The sequence below is a fragment of the Vidua chalybeata genome, chromosome 1, assembly GCF_026979565.1.
Source record: "Vidua chalybeata isolate OUT-0048 chromosome 1, bVidCha1 merged haplotype, whole genome shotgun sequence".
Classification (NCBI taxonomy): Eukaryota; Metazoa; Chordata; class Aves; order Passeriformes; family Viduidae; genus Vidua; species Vidua chalybeata.
In genome coordinates, this window is record NC_071530.1 from 44,612,903 (window position 1) to 44,636,427 (window position 23,525).

Sequence of the window (23,525 nt, forward strand, 5' to 3'; positions counted from 1 at the left end):
CATACAGAAATGTTATATTTCCTCCCTTAAATTTCTAACATAATCTGTATTAACCAACTTAAAAATACTGTGACTTGTCCTGGAATATTGTGGTTCTAAAACACGATGATTGGCTTGAGGTCTAAAACTTTGGGTAGAAGAGAATCATCTAATTTCTTGAATAAGCAAATGCACAGTGTTTTAGGATAAAGCCAGAAATGTGCTCAAGTTTGGTTTCAGCTCTTTTAGAATATCTTGCATCTGTGAAATGTGACAGCACATTTCTGAAATTAGCTTGGAGCCTGATTAAAAGGACTCGTGTATACAATAAATAAGGGGGTTATTTTTATTATTCTCTTTATTTTCATTTACAGCCCATCTTTCCTGAGATTATGCAAGAAAAAAAAAAAAATCAAACCCCCCCAAATCAGAAAACCCACACCACACATTATCCAGGCTCAGCTCTCCAAGTAGCTGAATTCAGCAGATGTGGTTCCAAGTGGAATGGTCCTGCTCCTCACTAAGAGGATTTAGCTGTCAGCAGTGTTTGCAGTCCCTCTCACCATCAGACAGGGGCACAGCTCTGTTCCTGCAGTACACTTGGACAAGCCTTGGCAGTCACAGGACAGCTGACCCCAGGGAAGGGATGGTACTGGGGCTGTTTAAATGATTCTCCCACAAATAAAGGGTTGCCCTTTTAGGTAGACCCAGCAAATTACATAAATGCATTGATGTGTAATTGGACAGTAATTCTGGGGTAAGAAGGGTTAAAATGGTCTATTCCCAAGGATCCTGCTGGAAAGATGTATTGAAGGGCAGCCCCTGTCATAGAGGAAGCAGCCTTTAGCTACTCTCTACCAGAGAAGTTTCTGTGATGGGATGGCTCCTGGCTACACCCCAGCAAACAGACTGAACAGATGTCAGTGTGAGCACACCTGTACTTGGTCACAACAGGGAAAGATGGCCCTGCACACTGATACTTGTTCACTATCTGACACTGTGTCTGTGACTTACACCTGCAACTCAGAGTGCACATCTGGAGATGAATTTCAAGGTACAGAACAAAAACACTGTCCAGGCTCCTTTAGTAAATGGTAATACATAAATTAATCCACACATTAGTTAAATTACGTGAGTATTCCATATGACTTCCTTACATGCAGTATTGAGCAAAGCGTATTTTCGGTGCTTGAATGCCTTTCCTTGCAGTAAGATTGTTGCAGTGGCATGGAGAAACTTTCTGAATGTCCAGTAGTGGTCTTACTTCGTTAGAAATATTGTGAACTTGGTTCTGTTTGAAAGTAGCTGCACCTGGAGTCTTCACCCATGGCTGCCATTTGTGATAAGCTGTTTACAGGGACACTGAGGGGAGAGACATCTCTTGGGGTCATCAAATTGTTTCATTTGTCCTGGTAGTAGAAGTCAGTTCCAGTACTGATTTAAATCACCCTGAAACTAGATCATGCATTGGTAACTCTACGGAAGATAAAAATCCATTCTGGAGAGGTTGTGGGAAGGAGGTGTTTGCATCCTGCTTCCAAGCAGAGCAATGCAGAGCCCTGCCTGCTGCCACCTGAAGCCAAGCCTGAACGTGGCAGCATCTGCTGCCTTGTGTTTACACTGTGCAAAAGGACCTGTGCTATTTCCAAGTCTTGTCTACTTCTCCTAGTGGTTCAGACTGATACACAGCTGGGTTTCTGGTGGTAAATTCAAAGTACCAGAGCACTCTGGTCATGGGATGTGGCCTGCACACACAGAAATGGACATTACTGTGTCCCTCCAGTAATTTAATTACTTTTTGTCTGTCTGATAAAAGCAGCATTCTGACTTCAGGGCAGTACCCTCTGAGGAGGGAAAATTGTCATTTGTTGGCTGTCGAGATTACAGAAATAAAACCACAAATCATCAAGGCCAACGTTCACCTAAATCATAGGAGGTGATCTTTAGTTTCCTATTAGTTTCTAGTATCTTCTTAACTGTCTCAATTTGATTTCAGGCTACTAATATTCAAATTGTGGTATGTTTTCAGGAGGAAGGCCTTAGGAGTGCTTTAAAGGAAAGCTTAGCTTAAACAACTGAGCATAAAGAAACAATGCAGGGACCTTCTAAGTGTGTGAGTTAGTTGTTATATTTCTGCAATGAGGCTTTTAAAATTGATGCCTGTCTTATATTCACCTAAGAGGCATTTCCTACCCAGATGAGTTCCTGCTGCATTTATTTCAGTTCCCTAAATCAGCCCTGAAGCAGTACTTTCTCCCAGGTCCCCATGTTGAATCTTTTGGGGAGCCTGCTGCAACTGGTGCTGCTCTGATGGGTACCAGGAAATTGGAAGTTGCCTGTGACTGCCCCAGGACAGGCCACCAGCTCTGGCTGCTGAGCAGCACTGCTGTCAGATAGAAACAACAGTGGTGGCAAAACCAGAAACAAAAGGGTTCATGCTTTCTCTAGTGGTTTAGTGATCTGACAAAGTGGCTGTTGGGGGCAAAGTGATGGATCTTTTTTCCAGTTACTTTGTATATACTTATCAAGAGAAATGTCCCTGGATTTAATAGCATTCAATAGATCATATTCTCAGGATTGTGTCTTGTAGTGCTCATACTGGCAAAGCATACACTTACTTTTTATTTTTCAAAGTTTTGCTTGACCTCTACTTCTGAGCTGAATTTTTTCTGTTCACTGAATTTGGACGATAGGTGGCACAGCTTCATTTGCTCAGACCAAAAGTTCTTAGAAAACCAGCAGCTTGCCTCTGTTCCCACTCTCTTCACTTGTCCATGTTTTTGTCCATGTGAGCATATTTAAATACTTTAGTTTTGGACATGCAGGCCTCTGATACATGTATAAACACTTCTCTCGATGCCTTCTTCTGATGATACATTCTACATTTCCTTCTGCCATGAAAGTGATTTATTTTTTTAGGTTCTGCAGAGGTCCAGGCATGAATTAGCACAGAATTCTTTCTGTTGGTTGGCTATGAATACTTAGGAAGACTAGATTTACGGGGGAAACCCAGAGCAGGTGTAGATTGTACAGTCACACAAAGTTTTGAAAGAGTCAGCTTATACATTTCTACATCTTTCATGTGATGTATTACGCAGGCCCATGGTGGGTTTCTGTCTAATCCTGCTTGGTTGTCCTCGGTTATTTTCTGGAGGAAGCCTGCCTGTGCTCCCTAAAGAAATGAAGGCACAGTGGGAAGACTTGCTGCTGATTCTGCTTTGATCCTGCAGGGATAAGCTGTTGAACACTGTGAACAGAAGTCTAACATGAAGCCAGGCTGCAAAGCAGTGTAGATTGAGCCACTGTTCCCTCTGCTGTACTGCCTCCATCCTTTGGTTCTGTCTTGTCCTGCAGATAAGATCTCCAGATCAGGGCCCATATCTTAGTCCTGTGTAGGTGAATCACCAAGCACAGCGACTCTCTGTGATCAGGGGACTGATACATAAATTTAATGAGTAATTTAGTAGTGGTAGCAATGAGTAAATAATGGATCCAGCTACCAAAGCAACTTGTTTGATCTTTTGCCCTCAAAGTGTTTTTGTCCTCCTGATGACATTTTCCCTTTCATGTGTTTTGTTATTAGTACTGATGTACCTTTATCTTGCTTGTATTCTTTGTACCAGAGCAAAATGTTATGTCAAATAATGCCATGTCTGTGTAGGCACTTTGTGAAATTAATGCTAATGCACATGAGGAATGGGCCTTGGGGCATCAATTCAATCCTGCAAAACATGCAAGATTCTTTTCTTTTTTAATCTTAACTACAATTGTTCCTTAAGCCTTTTGGGTTATCAAATAAGCAAATTTTATCAGTTTTAAATATGTTTTAAACAATACCTATGTAAGTGTCCAGCTTGCAATTTTCAGTCTCTATCCCTAGATGTCACTGGAAGACAGCATATGCTGAAAATAGTGACCCTGAAACCAGGAGAAATGACTGTAGAGGTAAGATAGGGGAATGTGGAAGTCAAGATTTGGTAGAATTCCCAGGTGGCTGCAGGCATGACCCGTGTGCAGCTGTTCCTCAAATTACCTCTGCTTGAGAGGTAGAAGATCTGAAAATCTGTTCTTAGATCTATCCCTTCCATACAGCAGCTGCACATCATGGATGACTTCTAGCTCAGTGCAGGAGCACCACAGAGCCCTGTGCAAGAGGTGTGAGGAAGGGTCCCAGTGCACCACTTCAGAGAGAAGAAATCTACTGGAAGAGTCAGGAAATAACAGCTATGGCTTCATAACAGGTGAAGGTCACCTCATGGCAAAGTGTCCCAGAAAGAGGCAGACCTGCCTTAGTGCATCTCCACAGTTTCCACCAACTAGTGCTGCCCCTCCTCAGATCGCAAGCCAGTGCTGGGGGGTGAATCACCTGCTTTTGGGACTTAAACAGTCACTCCTTCTCCACGTAGTTCTCTGCAGGCTGAGAGAAGGGGTGGTCTTAGGTCTGGTGGAATGAGGTGAAGAGCTTGGTACTCATGTGCATGGAGGCAATGAGAGTGACTACGTGCCAGACCCAGCTGTCTACAGGAAAGAGTTGTGATGATCTAGCCATTCAAAGCCATTCAAAAACATGGCAGAATTCAAAGAACCTTTAGAAATCAGAGGTTTTACATGATGGACCCCTCCAGTGCCACTCCAGGCTGGCTGGTCCCATAAGGGTCTTTGAGTGGATCTGGGTATGGACAATGTCTGGGTACCTGCTCCCTTCCCAAGCTGTAAGAGTTTGAAGCAGGCCATTAGGTGGGATTCTCAAATGGTCTCAGCCATTTGAATTACAGTGGAAATGTTTTTTCTTGAAAGGAGGCTGAAACCAGTTTTTAACATCTAAAGGATCAAAACTATAACTGACTTTTATTAAAACTCTTATAGAAGAGAAAAATGCTCTGATTTGGTGAATACTCCTAGGACTTTTGCCAAGAAAGGATAAAAGTTGTCACTACATGATCTTTAAGGAAGTAAATTCCTTCCTGAGCTGAAATTGTACAGTGTGAAGTGTATTCAGCACTTGATTCAAATGTCATTATGAGTCAGAAGCAGACTTTCTCTTGACCTTAGCAGGATTCAGGTAGATAAAGGGAGCTTTGCAAAACTGAATCTTCCTTTTGTACTTTAACCTTTTTCATTATTCTTATCATTATTGGGAGCAAAGAATCAGCTACAATACAATGAGTTACAACATTATGTGATTAGAAAATATGCTGTGCCCACGAGGCCAGAGTTTCTGGAACTCTGGAGCCAGTTATGTATGATTGGAGTTGACTTGTGTCAAGAGCCTGGTTCATGGGTGTGTGATTGCAGTCAGTGCCAAGACACAGCTCCAGAGAAATGTGTTGGTAATTGGAACCTGTTTTCCTAAAATAATGTCTGTCTTTCTGATTAAAGCAGGGATGTGTTCCCTGTCTTTGCAGAGGTGTACAGGAGCATAAGCCAGGCTCAGTAATGGAAGGAAACAAATTGGCCTTTCACCAGCACCGGCTGGAGTAACTTGGGTGGTTCCATTCCCACAGAACTGAGGATACATTCCATGAGAATAATGTCCTACCATGCAGCTGTAAGGGCTCATTCCTGCCCAAGGCTCTGCCTGATCTCATCGTTGGTAAGACCTCAAACTATAAACAGAACGCATAAATATCTCAGGTCCAGAACAAGCTCTAATCCAAAATGTAGCCTAACACCTTCAACTCACATGTGGAGGGACTTGCTGATACTCTGTGGGGAATCTTCCACATAAATAAATTTACATACATAGCATTTCTTGTAACATAAGAAAGTACTGAATGATTTTTTTTTTCCTGGTATTCTGGTATACTGGTTCTGTTAAGGATAGCTATGTGGAAAGTTCTAGCTGCTGATGGAAATATTAACCCTGAAGTAAGGGGACTTTTTGAGATGCCTTATTGCCTCTTTCTTTTGAAGCTTGTAGAGTGTGCCAGGTCATTCTGCATTTTAACTCTCAGATATGGCAACTGTAGCCTATGGCATGCTGTGATCCCATGGACACTTAGTTCTGTGAAATAATGACAGCTGCCACAGCCAGCAGGCAGCACCTCATTGTTCCTGGGGCAGGAGCAGTGATGTCTCTAGAACAAAGTGCTAAGGCCCATGACTTGAAAAGAGGAAAAGGAGAACAAAGCAGCCAAAAGCAGAAGACTGGCACTGAGCTCACACCACTGAGACAGAAACTGGTCCCAGCTGCATTCAGTGTGGTCATGAGGAACAGTGGTCATTTCAGGTGAGTGGCTTCACAGCAGTATTTAACCTTCATACACATTAATTTAAGTACATCACATGTGATAAAGATTTAAGAGTCAGATGGTCTTATGTGATCCGTGGTGGTCCAGTCCACATACCTTACTGTATAGGCATGGCAGGCTAACTCAGATATGTAAATATAACCAAGTGCTACAAAGTCATCTGCAGCCGATGCTCCTCTCACTTGTGCAGAGCTCAGATGAAGCCTAAAGGGGTTTTCTAATTTTCTGTATGAAAACACATGAACAGAAAGCTTTAGGTTTAGCTGTTCCCCACAAAGATGTACATGTGAGGAAGAGTCTGGCTGAGCTACTTCAGAGAGAAAAAAGGTGGTCTATTGATAATACCAGGAATCAAGCTACGATTTTGTGACTGAGGAAGTTCTACTAATGATCGTACCACTGAAAAGAAATTATGAGTTGCTTCTACTAAGGGTAAACATGCTAATTACATTACTAGGAGTTGCCCTTAGACCAGGACCCCATGGTAGTAGACGCTGTGCGACATTACAAGATAGTGCCTTCTCCTCTCCAAATGACTTGAACAGTCAGCATCATTTGTGGGTGTAGGAACAGAATTTCAGAACCACCAGGTTTGATGGTAAAGGTCTCATATGATTCCTAGCTGCCTCCAAATGTGAATTGAGAGATGACAAAGTAAGCACAGACAAAATCCTGACTCTGGAGTCAGTCCCCTCCCACTGACTTCACTGGTGGCTGTGTGCACCCAGGCATGGATGCAGCCCACATGGCCAGCCAGCTGCTGCTGCACCACTTTTGGAAACTACCAATATTACTTAAGAACAGGCTCCAGTGAGTCTCTTAGGTGCCTGAGTGCCCACTAATTCCTGTGGGACTGTAAGCACCTAAATATATTTCTCTATTTGACCCAAAGTTTCCCTAATCCTCTCACTGCTTTCCCTTTCAGGAAATTGAATGAGTGGAACCAGCTTGTTTGTTTGGGAAGCAGAAAGGTTCCCTAGGAAGAAAGGATATGAAGATGTGTTATTATATTCTGGAACATATTCATTACAAGATACAGAATCCCAAGCCAAATAGTTTGCAGGTCAGATAGATTAGAGCATAATCCTTAATGATTTCATTCCTGGTCTAGATGTAAACTTTAAATATAACTTGAGCATTGCAACTGCTGCAAGCAACAACTCCTCATAAAACTTAGAGACCAAGCCCATCAGTCTAGATACCAGAAAACCATTTGGAATTGCATTTAAACAGATTGTCTTGGGTTGGTTTAATTGAAGTAGTGCCCTTTTAAATGTTCTGTGGGCTCATTGTCAGTTACTTTATCAATATAAACATTTTTGTGTAAACTTCCTTTCTCCTTGGTAAAGACAAAAAGATACTTCAATGCTTTTTATAAGAGGTGAGCTTGGTCATGCACTGAAAGTGTGGTTCTCTTACCTGCTGGGTAAGATCTGGCTGGTTTCAACTTTGTTATAGAGATTCCCACCAGAGAGACCAGCTGTAGCCTGGGCTCTGCAGCTCTCCTGAGGTCAGGAGCTGCATGATGGAGCCTAGCCCATGGCTGACTCTGAGAACAGCAGGTGAACAAGTATCCTGAAAAGAAGTCTGTCTTTAGGAGAAGCTATAATGCTGGAAAACATAGATACCAGACTCAATTGGTCTTTTGGAGTCTGACAATTGAATTCTGGAAGACACCATCCATAAATCATTTTACAGTAATTCCTTTTGAATGCAAAATAGAGAGTAAAGGCTTCAGATTTGGATTCACAGCTGGGAACACAGATCTAAATCAATGTTATTTCTGTCCCCAAATTGGCAGTCATACAACAATTTTGACAACTAGGGAAAAGGTAGCACTAAAGCTGTTTGCTCCCAACTGAAGAACTGGACTGATTTGTATAGCATAATAGAGGGGTTGTTCAGAGGACTTGTGGCATTGCTTTTAAATAAATGTTGATGATTGAGACCCAGCTGGAAATTAATTCCTTGATCAGCTCTTTTGTAAGAAAAGAAATTAGGTCTGGCTGTTGTTTGGATGAAAATTTGAGGTTTCCTGGGATTGGTAACTGTTCTGGAAGGCATGCAATGTAGTTCTGCTGGAGGTTAGATCTAAAAGTCATAAATTGTTCATATTTTTGAGGAAATACTTTTTACAAGTAAAACTGGATACATTTAATAACCCAGATAGGCAGGGCCTAGAGTGATTTTAAAGGCATCTTTGCATTTTATCAAATATCCAAGATTTCGCTCCTTTCTTTACCAGCAGCAAGTATCCCTCCCTAGCATGTTGCCAATGTCCTCTCTTCTTACCAAAAACAGCAGTGTTATTGGGGATTTTTTCTGCTGAAATACAATGTTCATCTGGTCACCTTTTTCAGCTCCTCTGACTCCTTGCTCTCTTTTTCAAACCTTGATCCTGTCCCTCCAGCTCCTTTACAGCAGGAAAGACAGAGAGCAAAAGTGACTTCCTGACAGTTCATTGATGCTGTGCCAAGATTTGAAATTCAGACTTATGGATTCAGGAAAAGGGATGGCCTCATGTGTCTGCAGCAGATCTCTCCTAAGGAGCCACAGAGTTGGGGAAAAAAGGTGTAGTGTTGACATTTTCATATTGCTGGAGGGAGAGCATCGAGCAAGGTGATGGAAAAGGTGGGAGGGAAGGGGCTGGTCAGCTCTGCCCATTATACAAATTCTGGAAACGAATGCTTGCTGAACCAATAAATGCACCTCTCTTCAGCATTAACAAAATACTTCATTCTTCATTCAGACAAACCCAGTCTCTCTGTCTACCCCCACCAAAGAAATCAAATAACTGAAATAATCTTGCAGAGCATGAAATTTCCTTGGAATAAAATGTTTAATGTCTATTTCTACTCTTACTTAGTTGTAAGCCAGAGGTGAGTAATTGAAGAGCTACTGGTAGTTTAGCAATAATGTTTAATGAACTGAGAAATTATGTGCATGTAGGAGGAGTAGTAACTCTCTTCATATTAACCTCATGAGCTGGTTAGTGAGAAAAGAAAATACGTTATGGCATGGACCTGCAGCTTTCAGTCTTCAGCTCCTGGGCTGAAGTCCTACCATAGCCAAGCCAGGCTTTCAGAGAAATATTGCCTGGGTCTGTCAGGCTAATAACAGACTCAGGTTCCTTCTCAGTGGGTTCTCTGTCTGAATATTAAAGCATTACTCTACTTTTTAGCTCTTCTGAGAATGCCTAGCCATGGAAGTTACTGCATACCTGGGATTTTAGCTTCATTGTTGAAAATGGTATGTTTAATCACAGGGAAAACAAGTGCTTGTGAGGTTACCCTGCCCTTAAAAGCAAAATCCTGGAGGAGACCAGAGGCATTTTACCACAGGATAAACTCAGCAGTGGCTGAAGCGGATGAAGTTACCATTATGTGGTTATTTCCAGGTAAAAGCCATAGTGCCTTGTCACCACTGCTGTGCCACAAAGAGAATAATATCAGGCATTGGTGAGTGTAAAAGTTTACACCCCTAGATGGTTTTTGATTTACTGGCTAATGGGGGAGATTGCAGAAGGGATGGACACAAAGGGAGGATTCCCTGATATTAATGCTGCTGGTGCAGTATGTGGTCCCTGTTATGTATTGAGAGAGGCTGATATAATTTTCAGCTCCCCTCCTGAAATGTAGCTCTTGGAAAAATGTGAGTGAACAATTGCTTTAGAAAAGCAAAATCTCTACAAAGAACCTGGCATGACAACGGGGACCTCCAGATGTTTTCTCTCCAACATTAAATAGAGCTTTTTCTCATATTTTCACTTGACAGCTTTCATTTCAATGCCCAAAGAATGTAAAAAACCACCTCCATTGCAGATTCATTAGTACAAAAGAGAGAGAAGATTAAATCTGGAAGGGGAACTGAATGACCTAGTTCTAGGCCTTCACAATGAACACCCTTGGTCTTTTATCTGCACAATAAGCTGACTTTTCTACAACACACTAAATAAAACAGTTGGTCTGGCAAGAGGGAAGAGATATGATGGTAGAAAAATGGACATTAGAAGTACAGGCTTCAGCTCCACCAGTAATCCAACAGTAAATATTCTGTCAACATACATGCAATGAGTGTCATCTGACAGCCTCAGCTTTTGTCCATTTAACTGAAATCCAAATTCTATTTTAGAGTGGTGGATGTGGCAAAAACACACATTAAAAAACTATTTTAGATTTGGTTGGGCCCTAAATATTAATTTATATAAATAGTGTTGGCTGGGGTAGTGGTCTGTTGCCACAATTGTTCAGTCTAATATTCACACCAGTGTTTAGTGCTGTTTCCTTTTGATGTAGTTTAATTTCTGTAGCTTTGTGTTCTATCAGTTATAGCTAAGTAAAATTAAGAGTGCAATTTACTTATAACAAAATTATTAGTTTTGGTCAATTAGAATGCAGTGCAAATCCATTATGGTAGAAAGGAATACTGAAATAAGAACTTGGAATCTCAAGTGAAAGGACACCGCTGTGCCTGTGCAGTCCCCTCCAGGCAGTTTGAATTCAGCATATATAAGATATAGGCATCAGCTTTTCCTGCCATTTGCCAGGATGGGGATACCTGAGTCCATTTCTCCCTTTTGCCAGAGACCAGGGATTTGTGGTCCACTGTCTTTGATGGCTGTACCAGGTGGGCTTTTCTCCTGTCGCTTCTGATCTGGCTGGTGAGGGAATGCCAGGTTCACTCCTTAGTGTTGTCTCATGGATTATGCCACTCACAAGCCATCAAGGAAAAGGTATCACACAGCCATGTCAATACCCCCCAACCTTCTCCTGCCATTGCTATGGACCATTGCTATGAGACCTCCCCCAGAGCCTCCCACAGTGCAGCAGAATTATTTTGCTGCTGCCACCTGGACCCCCAAAGGAGTCACTCACACCCACTCAGCCTAGAGCTGAGCCTCTCCCAGCCCCTCTCCTGGAAGCTCCTAGGTGCCATGGCAAGTGTCAGCTGCTGGATCCAGAAAGCATTAGAGCTGACTGCCGGCCTCAGTGTCTGAGAAAACACAGTTGGTCATTTTGACCTTTTGCCTCTGCACCACTTGCCAGCAGTCACAGGGGACACTGGCACTTGGGGACCCCCAAGGTTGCAGGGTGATGCTGAGATGAGCTGAGATGGGAAGGATTTAGCTGGGAAGTTCCTCTAATGGGGCAGGCAACTGGTAATGAACCAGGAGTGCTGCTGTGGATCAGCAGGTTCAGGAGAATCCATGATCAAATGAAATTAGTCTGATACACTGTACCAGCAGGAGGTAATGCAGTCTGGGCAGACATTAGATGGCACTAAAAACTGCACTTTTCAGGAGCTCATTCAAGCAGAAATAGGATTAAGACCTGCCACTGCTTGCAGGTCACTGGGAAGCACCCTGTACAACTGAAAATTGTAAGCACAGCCTAAAAAACAATTACTTAAGGCACCTTCGCAGACTATTTGCTCAAACAAGTTCATTTTCATTAGGCCTCTGGTAAAACTATCTGGAAGAAATATGAAAGTATTTTCAAGTGGTCACTGACCACTGGTGGTAAATGGCTGAAGATGTGTGCTGTAGCTTGTGAATGTCCTCAGACTTTACATGGCAGGGCTCCTGGTGCAGGCACCTCTGGAACTGTAGGGGTTTTGAAATGTTCCTGTGGCACTGAATAAAAGAGATGCTTATTGAATTGCTCTCACAGTTGTGAATCATGATGGTAGCTGGTCCAGAGACATCATTGTAGGGCCCACTGATTGAAGCTTAACTGAGAGTTTGAAAATAGAAATACTCAGCCAAGAAGAGGGTAGATTCATTGCACGTTTTTTCTTGTAAATGGGGAAGGCCTTTTGAGTAGGTAAAACAAATCTTTTCTTCACTTAGCCATGTCAGAGCTAACAAAACCAAATATTGTCAACTCACAGTTTAATTGCAATGCTGGTAAGACACGTGGTAGCTCTTAGGGTTTAGTTTGGTCGATTTTAAAGTCAAAACAGCTTGTAAAGGTAATCAATATAGGAGCTTTTGATTCTTTTGTTCACCTGGCTTTGCTTTTAAATAAGTGGTTTACTCCTTCTGCTTGAATGAATGAATTCTTGCATGAAGATAAATTCTTCGCCCAAGAACTTGACAGAGTGCATTTGAAAGGTAGAGTTGGACAAGGTTTTGCTCAGCCCAGCCAATGTAATCTACTCTCTGAGGTGCCTGATGAGGATCTCAAGGCAGGCTAATTTAAGGATTCTTGTTGGGGATGGAATGTTTTAAAGGCATGTCATATGGCTGAACCCTTTTCACTCTCACAAGCAACCCCTGGCAGATGGGTTACACTGCTCTTCGTGTATAAAGGGGTGGCATACTGGTTTTGTGCATTCGTTCCTCTCTGGAAGTTTGCTTTCTGTAACTCTTCAGCAAGAGTTTCAACCTGTCTGTCCATGTTTAGGAGAGCGTTTGCTGGTAAACATCACAAGAGGAGGGGCAGTGAACACCGAGGTGCTGCTGTTTTCTAGCGAAGTAATTGCTGTTTGGGGCAGTTTGTTACCAGTGAGTTCGTGCTCTGTTCAAGGCTGAGAAAAGCCTTTAGCTGTCTGCCCCTTAGTGAATTAGATGGAAATGAGAGAACTCTCAATCTCTGCTAATCAAACCTTGAAGTCTTTCTGAGCCTGGCTTTTCACAGGAGGCTGCTCTGACAATGCAGTCATGGAAACTCATTTTTATTCCATCTGAGTCTTGTAGCGGGTAGCCAGAACAACCAGAAGTGAACCACATGTGACACAGTTGGTGAAATGTCCCATAGGAAACACAGGTGGGTGACACAAAACAGGAACCTGCAGGCTCCACGGCCCTGTGCTGTGGGGCCCTGGAGGCCTCTGTGAAAATTGTCTGCTTGAACCTTATTTCAGTAAGGGTCATGGTGAGGTTTGGGTGAGTCTACATATTAAAGAGGCACACAGTTACTGAAAGTAATCACTCAACATTATATATACAGATATAAAATGTTGGTTCTCATGTTGGAGAACTCTCAAATGAACAAATGTGTCTTCTAATTTTATTCAGCCAGGCAGACTTTTAGCTCTCATGAAATCTCTTAGGAGAAATCCTTAAATTTAACATACTGTCTTTTGTCACTGAGCTGATGGTCAATTTAAGGTGTTTGTGATGTTATATTTTTTTCCCTCAAGTATTCATTTAAAGCATCTTTAAGTAGAAATTAGTTTTCTGTGTTAATAGTTTCAAGCAGCAGTTTCAACTACAAATCTTCTTTTCTTATCCAGACCTGTCCCTGTACAGCAGAAAGCTGCATCATTATCCTTTTGTACTGCAGCAGACCAGCTGGATAAATGAGTGCATCTATGGGAATGAAGTAACCATTAAATTTTAACGTTACCAAAAAATGTAAGAATAGCAGGAAGCAAAAATAATGACAATTTGTTATCATAGCTGTCTTGACATTGTTTTGCACAATTAGCATTACTTTTGTCAGTACTTTGGGTGTCCCTTTCCTGCTAATAGGACCACTCTGATAACAGTGGCACATTGGGGGCAATGTGAGCAGAGAATAAGAGCTAGTTCCTGGTCTGAAGGTAGGAAAAGAAGGGGTTCAGAGAAAGGCATATCACTTACAGGCAGGAGGTTGTGAAAGAAGCCACGAATGACTGAACTACTTAGGATGAAGGGCTGCAATGAGGTCTCTTTGGCTTGCTCCAGTGTTTTCCTTCTAAATCCATATTATCATGGCAGGCATTAAAAAATATATGCACACAACAGAAAGACTGCAGAGGCCTTCCCTCTGTGAGTTGAGACAAATATGTCGTCCCTTGTTTGGATGTGCACGGTAACTACCTCGTACATTTTGATGTAGATGGCTGTAAGAGGCTCTTTCCCAGGGGTTACAACAGAACATGAGGTGGCCATTACCAGCTTCCAGTAAGATAATGTATGAAGTGAATATGAAAATCAATAAGACAAGCAAAATGAAATAGCTTGAGATAAGCGGGGGTATACAGAAGAAATCAATGCCGTTCAGCTACTATGATGGTGAAACAGAGTCCATAGGAGATAATATTAAATTCCTAAGTCAAATATTTCAAATACTGATCTGTAACATCACCTGTGACATCACCTGTGACAATAAATGTAATAGGGATTGGCATCAGTATATTCACATGATTGCCGTGAAATTCTCCAATCAGTGAGCTTTTCCTCCTACAAATGATCACAGTAAGTTTATGGCTGTGCCAGGTTGTGTTTTCCAGGAATAACCTTTATATGTTTAGTATGGGGAGATTTATTGATAGAAGATCAAATATTAACCTGCATTTCATGACCTGGAAAAAATATGCCACATTAGGAATAAAGACATTGACTCTTACCTGATTGCTGATTGTGAGTGCGCACAGATAAATAAATAAATAAATAAATAGACAATACAGCAAAGTCCTCTAATCGGAAATGATTATTAACTTCATTTAGGCCACTTGCTCAGACTTTTTGGAAAGAGTGTGTACTATCAATAGGAAAACAGACTGAATGTTTTCCTTCTCCACTTTGTTTTTGCATAGTTTCTTATTTCTGTGAGTAGGCAGACTGGCACTGTGAGAAGGAAGGCTTTTCTTTCTTTTCCCACCTAGGATCATGTCATACAGTACATTATCAACATCTGATTTTAAATGCATAATGCAGATCGTTTTTTTCACAGTACTTCTCCACTGACCATGGGGTCTCTCTTTCTCATTCAAAATTCTTGGGTCACACCACTGAACAGTGGTTATTAGATTTTGTTAGATTTTGTTTGCATTTTGAAACCTCTCTTTAAACACTCTTTGGACAAATAAGACATAGTCAGAGCATGGTTGAGCTTAGCTCAAGAAGTATAATGTGAAGGCAAAGGTGTTGTATTACCATTAAAAAAGTATTTTTTCAGGAGGCAACAGAGGCAGCAAAGGTCTGTTCCACAGCCCAGTGAAACAGCCTAGCTGCTAAAGCCAGAGTGACCCTTGCACCAGCTGCCCAGGATACCTGCAGCTGTAGGGCTGAGAGGATTCACTAACACCATCAAGAAGATGGAGACATTTGCCTTTTTGCAGGTATTTGCTAGTGAAGGGGAATTCCTGAGAATATAATAATTTTCTGCATAGGTCTGCCACTAATTCTGAGGGTTTTTTTTTATTAGCTTCTTACAATTTCTCAAATAAGAAGTCACCCTTCATTTCTTCCAGCTTTCTACTCATCATCATCATCATCAGTCCTTTGAAATCTGTCAGCGACTCCAACCCTTGGTTTTAACAGCTGAAACTAATAAAATGTCCTAAAACCCTAGGGGTTGTCTTACTAGGGCCTTGCAGCAGCAGAAAAACTAAACTCATAATGTATATTATTTTCTTCTCCTGAAGTCTGTAGCCAGTTTACACCTGATTTATTTCTAATACCACTTGCTGTTAGTGTTTTTCCCTTCCACTGGGATATAGCTGACATTTTTCCCCTGGAAATGGATTAACATATATTTTTCTACACTGAGCAATATTTTAGTACCTAGATGTAACACTGCTATAACAACCCCCTCTGTGTTGCCTTTGCTCCAATCACTAGAGAAACAAATACTTGTTTATGCTGAGGTTCCCATCTGGAGATGTATCCAAATTGTCTTTGAAGCTTGCCTTTTGAAACTTAGGAGAATCCTGCCTAGGCTGATGACTCTGCAGTAAAGGCTGAGGTTGCCTTTTCTTGAGTTTGTAATGTGAAGTATTGGAATCACTTGTCAATCACTTGTCTTTGTGTATAATTTCTTGTGTCGCTTTTATTCTTTATTTACTTAATTGTTTGCATGCTTATGACTAATTTAATTTCTAAGGAAAGGAAAATCATCCTGACAACACTGACTTGCTTCTTTTCTGGGGCAGGTTTGCAAAGTTTCCCTGCATTCCCAGCTTACATCTTGGGGAACTCTAAATATAAGAACTAGCCTGGTGATGTGACCCAGCTCAGAAGCCAAATTGGAATTTTCACCCTTAAATGTACAGCTATCTGGGATGATGCTTCCAAATTCAATATCTTAGTTTTCAGACAAATACACAAAAGTAATCCCAGTTAGATTTTGTTTTTCAATGAGGAGATCATAACTTTTTACCAAATACACCTTATGAAAATTTTGATCTACATAATAACCTTTGTGAATAATTGGATTGTACTTTGAACAACTTTTTCAATGAATTTTTTCCAGGAGACCAGTTTTCGTTCATAAGGCATCAGTGAATGTATTTGTGAGGAATTCACTACTGTTACAGATTTGGCACCTTATTCATTTGTGTTAGAATCCTTTTCTTTGTGTCCAATGTTATCTAAAATATTTCCAAATACTGCCATCAAATTGTCTTCCTGTAGTTATGGAGAGCATAAAACTGCCTTTTTTTTATGCAGATACAAAAATAATAATTTATCTAAGTGAGAGTAAAGCACCAACTATTCCAAATAGCTCTTTTAAATCGACTTTCTTCTTCCACTGCCCAAATAACGCAATTCCTCAGATTTTCATTGCTGTAAACACAGTTGCATTCCATTGTTACTGCATTCATTTCAGCTGGATTACTCTGATGTGATGCAACCCAATGATAGGATGCCTCACTTGCACTGTGAGACATGAGGAAAAAAATGGGAGCATTTACATCAGCAAATGCACTAATTTAGCAGCAGACGTGAAATGTAGCATTTACAGGAAATTTAAACAGACCTCTTCCTTGGAGAAGGTGTATCTCTGTATGTGCGTCTTAACTAAACTTATCTCTGGTGACATTTGTAATTCTACCTATTCTAGATTTAGTACAAGAAGATCATATGAAAGCCAGTTAATCTTGTCTTTCTTTCTCTTTTGTGGGGAATGTATGGCCTTGGTGTATTTTAGGCAATTGTCTGAAAGTGAGACAACTGAAAAATTTGTCTATCTTTCTATGCACCAGAAGTCACCTATCTGTGACTTGTTATTTCAGTCTCTCATCTCATGCTGGCAATTTTCAGGAAGGGAGCCAAGTCAGAAACCAGCCCTTATTTCTATCACAGCAAAAGGAAGACATCACTCCCTTCTTTCTCCTCCTTCACCTCTGCATGATGCACTGGAAATTAAGAGGATGGCAGGAGTGAGTCAGTGTTCTCAACTCTGCAAAAGTCAGTCTTTCCAGAATATCTTTTGAGTGTAACTCTCCTGTTAGCTACCGTCAGGAAATAATGCATTGGCCTTAAAATAAATCATCTCTCAACCTATCCCCACGCACACATATGGTCTGCTACATCCTAAATCTCCTACATCTTGCTGGGGTTTACAACATCTCCTACATCTTGCTGGGGTTTACAACACTGCAAGGAGAGCTGTGACAAAGCAGAGCCAAAACCCTCAGGACTTTCAGTCCAATCAGCAGGACAGATACAGGTATAAATGGAATCAGGAACATCCAAAGTCTAATGTGCCCATGAAGGTCAGAAAAGTCTTTTTTAGTGGCTTTCTTGCTTGCCAGAAAGGACATTGTAAGAATATGACTCTGCAGTGAGTTTCTTGAGTGTTTTGACAGAATGGTTTCCTGTCTTGATTAATCCAGCATCACACAGATAGATTTTTACAGGGTAGAACAGGAGCTCCTGTAAGTCCAACAGAGACCATGACTGAAAGTTTGCTTTCATTCTCATTCCAGAGATGGAGTGTTTTCACTTTTCAGAAGCATACATTAGTTCTTTAATTTAATTTCAAACAGCACAGATAAATCATTTCTTTGAGGCTTCTTTTCTGCAGAGAGGAAGAGGCATTACTAATCAAAGTTAGAACTGTGAATCATTATTTTTTTGCTCCTCTGGCTCAGGTACAATATATTTCAGGCTTTCAGCTCTTATGGCCAGTACTGCTCTTTCTGTACTTGTAGGCTTTCCCATGGTGTGCACACCTCATGCTTAGGGTGAGCAGCACTTCATGGCTACCCATCAGTGCCATGGAAGGAGACAAGTGTGCCAGCAAAAAAAAAACAAAAACAAAAAAACAAAACAAACAAAAAAAAAACCCCTAGTTTTGGGCAAAAGGAAATTTCCAGCTGCAGTAAAAATGGATCACCTTATTGCCTGTGATGGAGCCAGGCTGTTTTACACCAGTAAAGAAATTAGGAACCAAGGAAAAAGCAGCCTTAGAAAAAGACATGTGGGAGGTAATCACTCCTGTTTCACCAGTAACACAGTCAGATTTAGAGCTCTGTTTATGTGGGGGCACTCTGCTCTTACCAGTTTAACTGGAAATCAGAAGACTCCATATTCTATTATATCAGATCTACACAATTTTTGCTACTCCTTGGGGAGGATCTTCATCACACAAAACTCCAACTATCTTTTCAGATACCTCTGTGTGTTTTCTGGGATGTCCTAGGCACCCACAAAGCTCCAGCACTTGAGCATCCATAAGCTTCTCATAATTTCATTAATCATTCATTACATCTTCAAAGTGCATTTTCTACAATTCTTTGTCCTACTCTGTGCTTCATTTTATAGTAATAGGGCTTTTTAAATACTCTATTTTGGAAGCTTTTTTTTTGCCTTTTATTCCTTCCAGAAGAGGGAAGGAAGGCAGGAAAATAAAGGCAGAGATTCCACTTAGCAGGGATGCTTGACATAACCTTATCTAGTTACCACTAGTAAAAATGTGGAGAAATAAGGAGGAAGATAGGGAAGGCATTGTTCAGACATATTTTGGATGTGGTGTTAACTGTGGTGTACAAACTGTTGTCCTGTGGTGAAAGCAAGAGGATGTTTATCCTTCAGCTGGGCCTCCCAGCTTGTTCATCCCACTCACCATCCTGCACTGAGGAGGCAAAGGCTTGGCAACCAGTAACCCCATCCTGTGGTTTGCCCTGCTGCTCACCAGTTGTGCGTGCCCATGTTGCTTCAGAGGGAAATCAAAGCAGCTCCCTCCTGTGGGATGTGATCCTGTGTCCCCTCAGGCTCACTTTCACGTGGTGCTCAGTTTGTCACGGATATGAGTCTGCTGACTGTGCAGATTTTTTGAGGCCACACCATCAGCAGAAGCAGAGCACAAAGTAAACCACAGAGAGCAGGTTAGACAACTTTTGGCACCTGATTCTTATCCCTACAACGATTCCTGTTTGGAAAATATAGTTCTGCACATACCTTGTATATGCACTGTGTTAAGACACCTCTGATGAGGTACAATTTAGTTGCTCCTACAGGGGAGTGATGTGCAGGCTACTTTGCTCTTTCCAGGAAACAGCAGCCAGCGAGGAGATGGAACAGGCTAGAATTCCCTCTGCCTAGCCCAAGGATACCCTTTGTGCATCAGGTCTACCTAGGCAAGTTTGAGCAGCCTGTGGTGCCTCTTCTGGCCTTTAATGATGATGAGAGTCCAAAAACTGCATGAAGGCAAGTATGTAAAGACAACAACCTCTCCTAAGAAAAGAAATGCTGTTCTGAAAAGAAATAAAAGTATGTTATATAAAAAATGGCATTGTTCTTGATTTTTCCTTCTCTTTGTGAAATTGTCTCTTATTTTCCAAAGAGGAAATACAGTCCTTAAATTAGATCTCACAGGGATGCTGGCTCCAGAATTGTGAAAATTAATACACAAGCAATTAAATTTGAAAACAAAAAAATCCCAACAATGAATCAGGAAAGAAGTCACTGACATTAAAACCAGAGTTATGCAAATTAAGTAATAAACTCTCAGCCAAATTTAGGAAATCTTTTGGTCTTTAATTCACTTCACTCTGCCATCAGAATCCTTTTTGCCTATTTTCCCCCAGGATAGAAGTCCATCATTAAATAATGGATGCATAAACCCCTCTTTTTATTTCTTCCTCTAAATAAAACTCTTTATAGGAAATATTGGAGAGGAGCAAAAATTAAGGATGAAAAGAAACTACAGTGATGGTAAGTGACAAACAAAGCCAGGGCTTGAAGAATTAATTTCATTCTCTGAATTACACTGATCTTATTTGCAAGGTCATTATATGCATCTTTATTTTAGACTTCTGGAGAGTCCTACACATAGAGAAAGGAGTAAAATACAGTCTTCCTTTGACATGAAGTACACTGAGTTTTGATTTACTTGTTTTTTTATAAAGAGTTGGAGTCTTGCAGTACTACCCCGCAGAATCAGTAAAGCTATCACTGCGCCATTACCAAACAAACCCTCTGAAGCCATCGGAAAGTGGAGTTGTGAGGTCTTCAGGTAACTCAGCAAAATTTGTTATATGAAATCAAGAGCGAACTGCAACTTTTCAGGGTGGGTGGTGGGCTATGAAATTTGGCTTTAATAATGTTTTGTACTTTTATTAATCTACCCAAAACAAGTGATCAGTATGCATGTTACAGCCTGGACCATGCTGCTCAGTACAGGGATCGCCCTGCTCTGAGCAGGCCTTCATGGCTCCTAGGCAAGGTGTTCTCTTCTCCCTGGGGAAGGTACCTAGTGTCAGACTCATTGGTATTTTAAAAAGTCATGGCCCACAGAGATATTCACAATTATCTAGAAGATATATCCACAGCTGTTAGTGTAGCTAGCTAGTTAGAAACATGGAAAGTCAAAGTCAAGTAGATGTAGATTAGAAAAAGTCACAAAAAGTCTTCTTCAGTAATCTTGGCTCGGTTTGTCACGGATATGAGCTATGACACAACCAGATCTTTGGCACGATGTGTCATGGGCTCAGCCCCTTTTGTTTTTGCAGCCAGTTGATTTCCAGGGAGGTGGTGATAGAGAAAGGGAACTGCTGTCTCTTTGGCAATAGTGGACTCTTCAGAGCAGAGTTAAAGCCGTTCATTTTAACTCCAGAAAGATCTCTATACATTTCAGCAGCTCATCTGTAATTAAAAGTAGTTATTGATAGAGGATTAAAGGCTATATCAGTAAAAATTACTTGATCTTACCACTATAGATTATTAGATTACTGAAGGTAAGGAGGCACTTTCCAATAAGACTCTTTTACTCTTCCAGATTATTCTTGACAGCTCCTGCAATGAAAATGTCAAGATAGCTATGTTGAATGCCCTTGAATTAACAAGGCACATTATCATATTTGCAAATTGTTGCCAAATTACACTCATCAAAGGGGTATTTTAGTCCACTGATTGTTCCCATCACAGTAATACAGAACTAAGATTCTAGAGATGGATGTCCTTGTGCAGTGGCATTTTTGTCATGTTGTCAAATCCCATTAATCTGCATTTGGTTCATCTGTGCTCTTAAAATACCTGCAGTATTACTTGCATTTCCATACTATTATGTATTATCCTTGTCTAACACGTATTATCTACGCAAGCTATAAATCTTGAAAGTGGCATTAGAATTACAGGCCCTTTGCAGGGGGGATGAAGGCTCTATTGTCATTCATTATACAAAGAAAGAGATTAATTAAAGAACTGCTGAAAGAAATAGTTTAAGAGCCTCTTCAAAGTAATTAAATGTAGGGAGTCCTGCATCAGCAACTGATTCTGGTAGACCAGAACAATATCTGTGGAGTTTTGGGTTTGGGTTTTTTAACATTTCTAAGCACTGCATAAATAACAAGCATTGACAATTAATAATATTTTCACAGTCTGTCTTATGAGACAGATAGATAGATGCATAACAAAATTTATATCTATTTTATTTTGAGATTCCTATGTAGATTGTATAGAAATTTCACAAAAATATGTGTAGATAGTAATTACACATATTACTGAAAGCCCTACTTTGGCATCTGAGATTTGTATGAACATATCAGTTTTCACATCAAAAATAATCACGGCCCCTGAGATCAGGAAAAGGACATGCTCTTACTTTTCCATTTTCACTTCCCCCTTTTTTTTCCTACAAAAAATTAATAATGGGAAAGTAGAATACAAATAAAAGAATAAAAATTCTTTATTTTCCTTTTGATATTTCATAATCTGTAAGTTGACCTCATTTAAAAAAAAAAAAAATCTTTGTAAATACAAAACTCAGTATTCAAAACTGGTCTCCACAGCAGAGAGTTGTTGTTTACAATGTGTCAAGGAACAAACTCATAGTAAGCATTATACTGCTGATAACTGCAACAGGAAGAAGCACAACATGTTTTTTTATCTAGAGCAAAGTGGAAGGGCTGCTGGTGCTCAGAGACACAGACTGAGCAGAAAAATACACTATTTGAAGTGCCCTGCTCAGAAACTTCCTTCAAGAAACTAAAAGTTCACTTTTCCTAGTTAATCTGACCTTTGGAAAGAAGGTGAAACTTTCTTCAGAGATGACGTTGACATCAGTAGGGGATAGGAGGGTTGAGCTCTCTTTTGTCATCTTTCTTTCCTGTGTGCAAGGTAGCTTTAGAGGCTCCTCTTCAGAAACTCAAGTTTTAAATTATCTTCCTGTGCCAAATTTTAGATTCAAGAAAGCTGTTGCATCATTTCACAAATGAGGTCCTGTATGTGGGGCCCTAATGATACAACAAATATGTGGAGAACCTTGCATGGACCTGGGAAAAAAAGTACAAAGATGTACATGCACCATAAGTTTATAAAAATAATGTCTTCATTCGTTCCAATTTATCTTCTTATTCTGAAAACCCTAAGCCTGGAAAAACAATATAGCTTCTGCAGTATTCCAAGATATGCCTATTTTCTCACTGAAATGTATGTTCAGGTTTGTCATACAATGCCTAAGAAAAAATGTAAATGGTGATTATCAGAGCCAGCATGTAATCAGGAAGCAATTTTATTCAGGCAAAAATCAAGGACAGGGGTTGTACTATCTTACCCCATCTGGTGTCCATCTGCATCAAGGAGATGCTTGACTACCTGGGTTTCACAGCTCTTTTTACCTCCATCATGGCAGGAACCCAAAGCCAGTTCTGATTGATAAAACACAACCAAAACCCAAAACAGTAAAAAGAAGCCACACTGGCCTGGTTTGGTTTGGTTTTTTTGTTTGTTTGTTTGGTTTTTTGTTTGTTTTTTTTGTTTGTTTGTTTTTGTTTGTTTGGTTGGTTGGTTGGGTTTTTTTGGGTTTTTTTGTGGGTTTTTTTGGTGGTTTTTGGGTTTTTTTGGTGTTTTTGTTTTTGTTTTGTTTTGTTTTTTCTTCTCTAGGAGCTCAGCATTTCAAATGACACAATTCAGCTAGGTTAGTGGGGAACCTGGGATCAGCCCCTTCCACAGTGCACACTGTGTTCCAATATATGCAGATAGCTACAGGGGTCTTCTCTTCCCCTAGGTTACAGATCTGCAGGGATTCAGCACAGAGAAAATGGAAAGGTGCAAGTGTCACTCTTTGCTAGCCCTGTCAGAAATGTTGGGACTTATTATTAACCTTTTATCAATCCTAATGAATGCAAACCTTGAAATAA

The 23,525-nt window shown here is 40.6% G+C and overlaps 1 long non-coding RNA gene across 1 annotated transcript; it reads right to left on the bottom strand.

Annotated features, from left to right (window-relative positions):
* Positions 1-20,161: 20,161 nt before the first annotated feature.
* LOC128794842 (uncharacterized) lies at positions 20,162-23,115 on the bottom strand. The gene is made up of 2 exons (XR_008433287.1): positions 22,403-23,115; positions 20,162-21,030 (listed from the first exon to the last, which is right to left on the bottom strand). It is a non-coding gene; the product is annotated as an uncharacterized LOC128794842 (long non-coding RNA).
* Between the last annotated feature and the right edge of the window lie 410 nt (positions 23,116-23,525).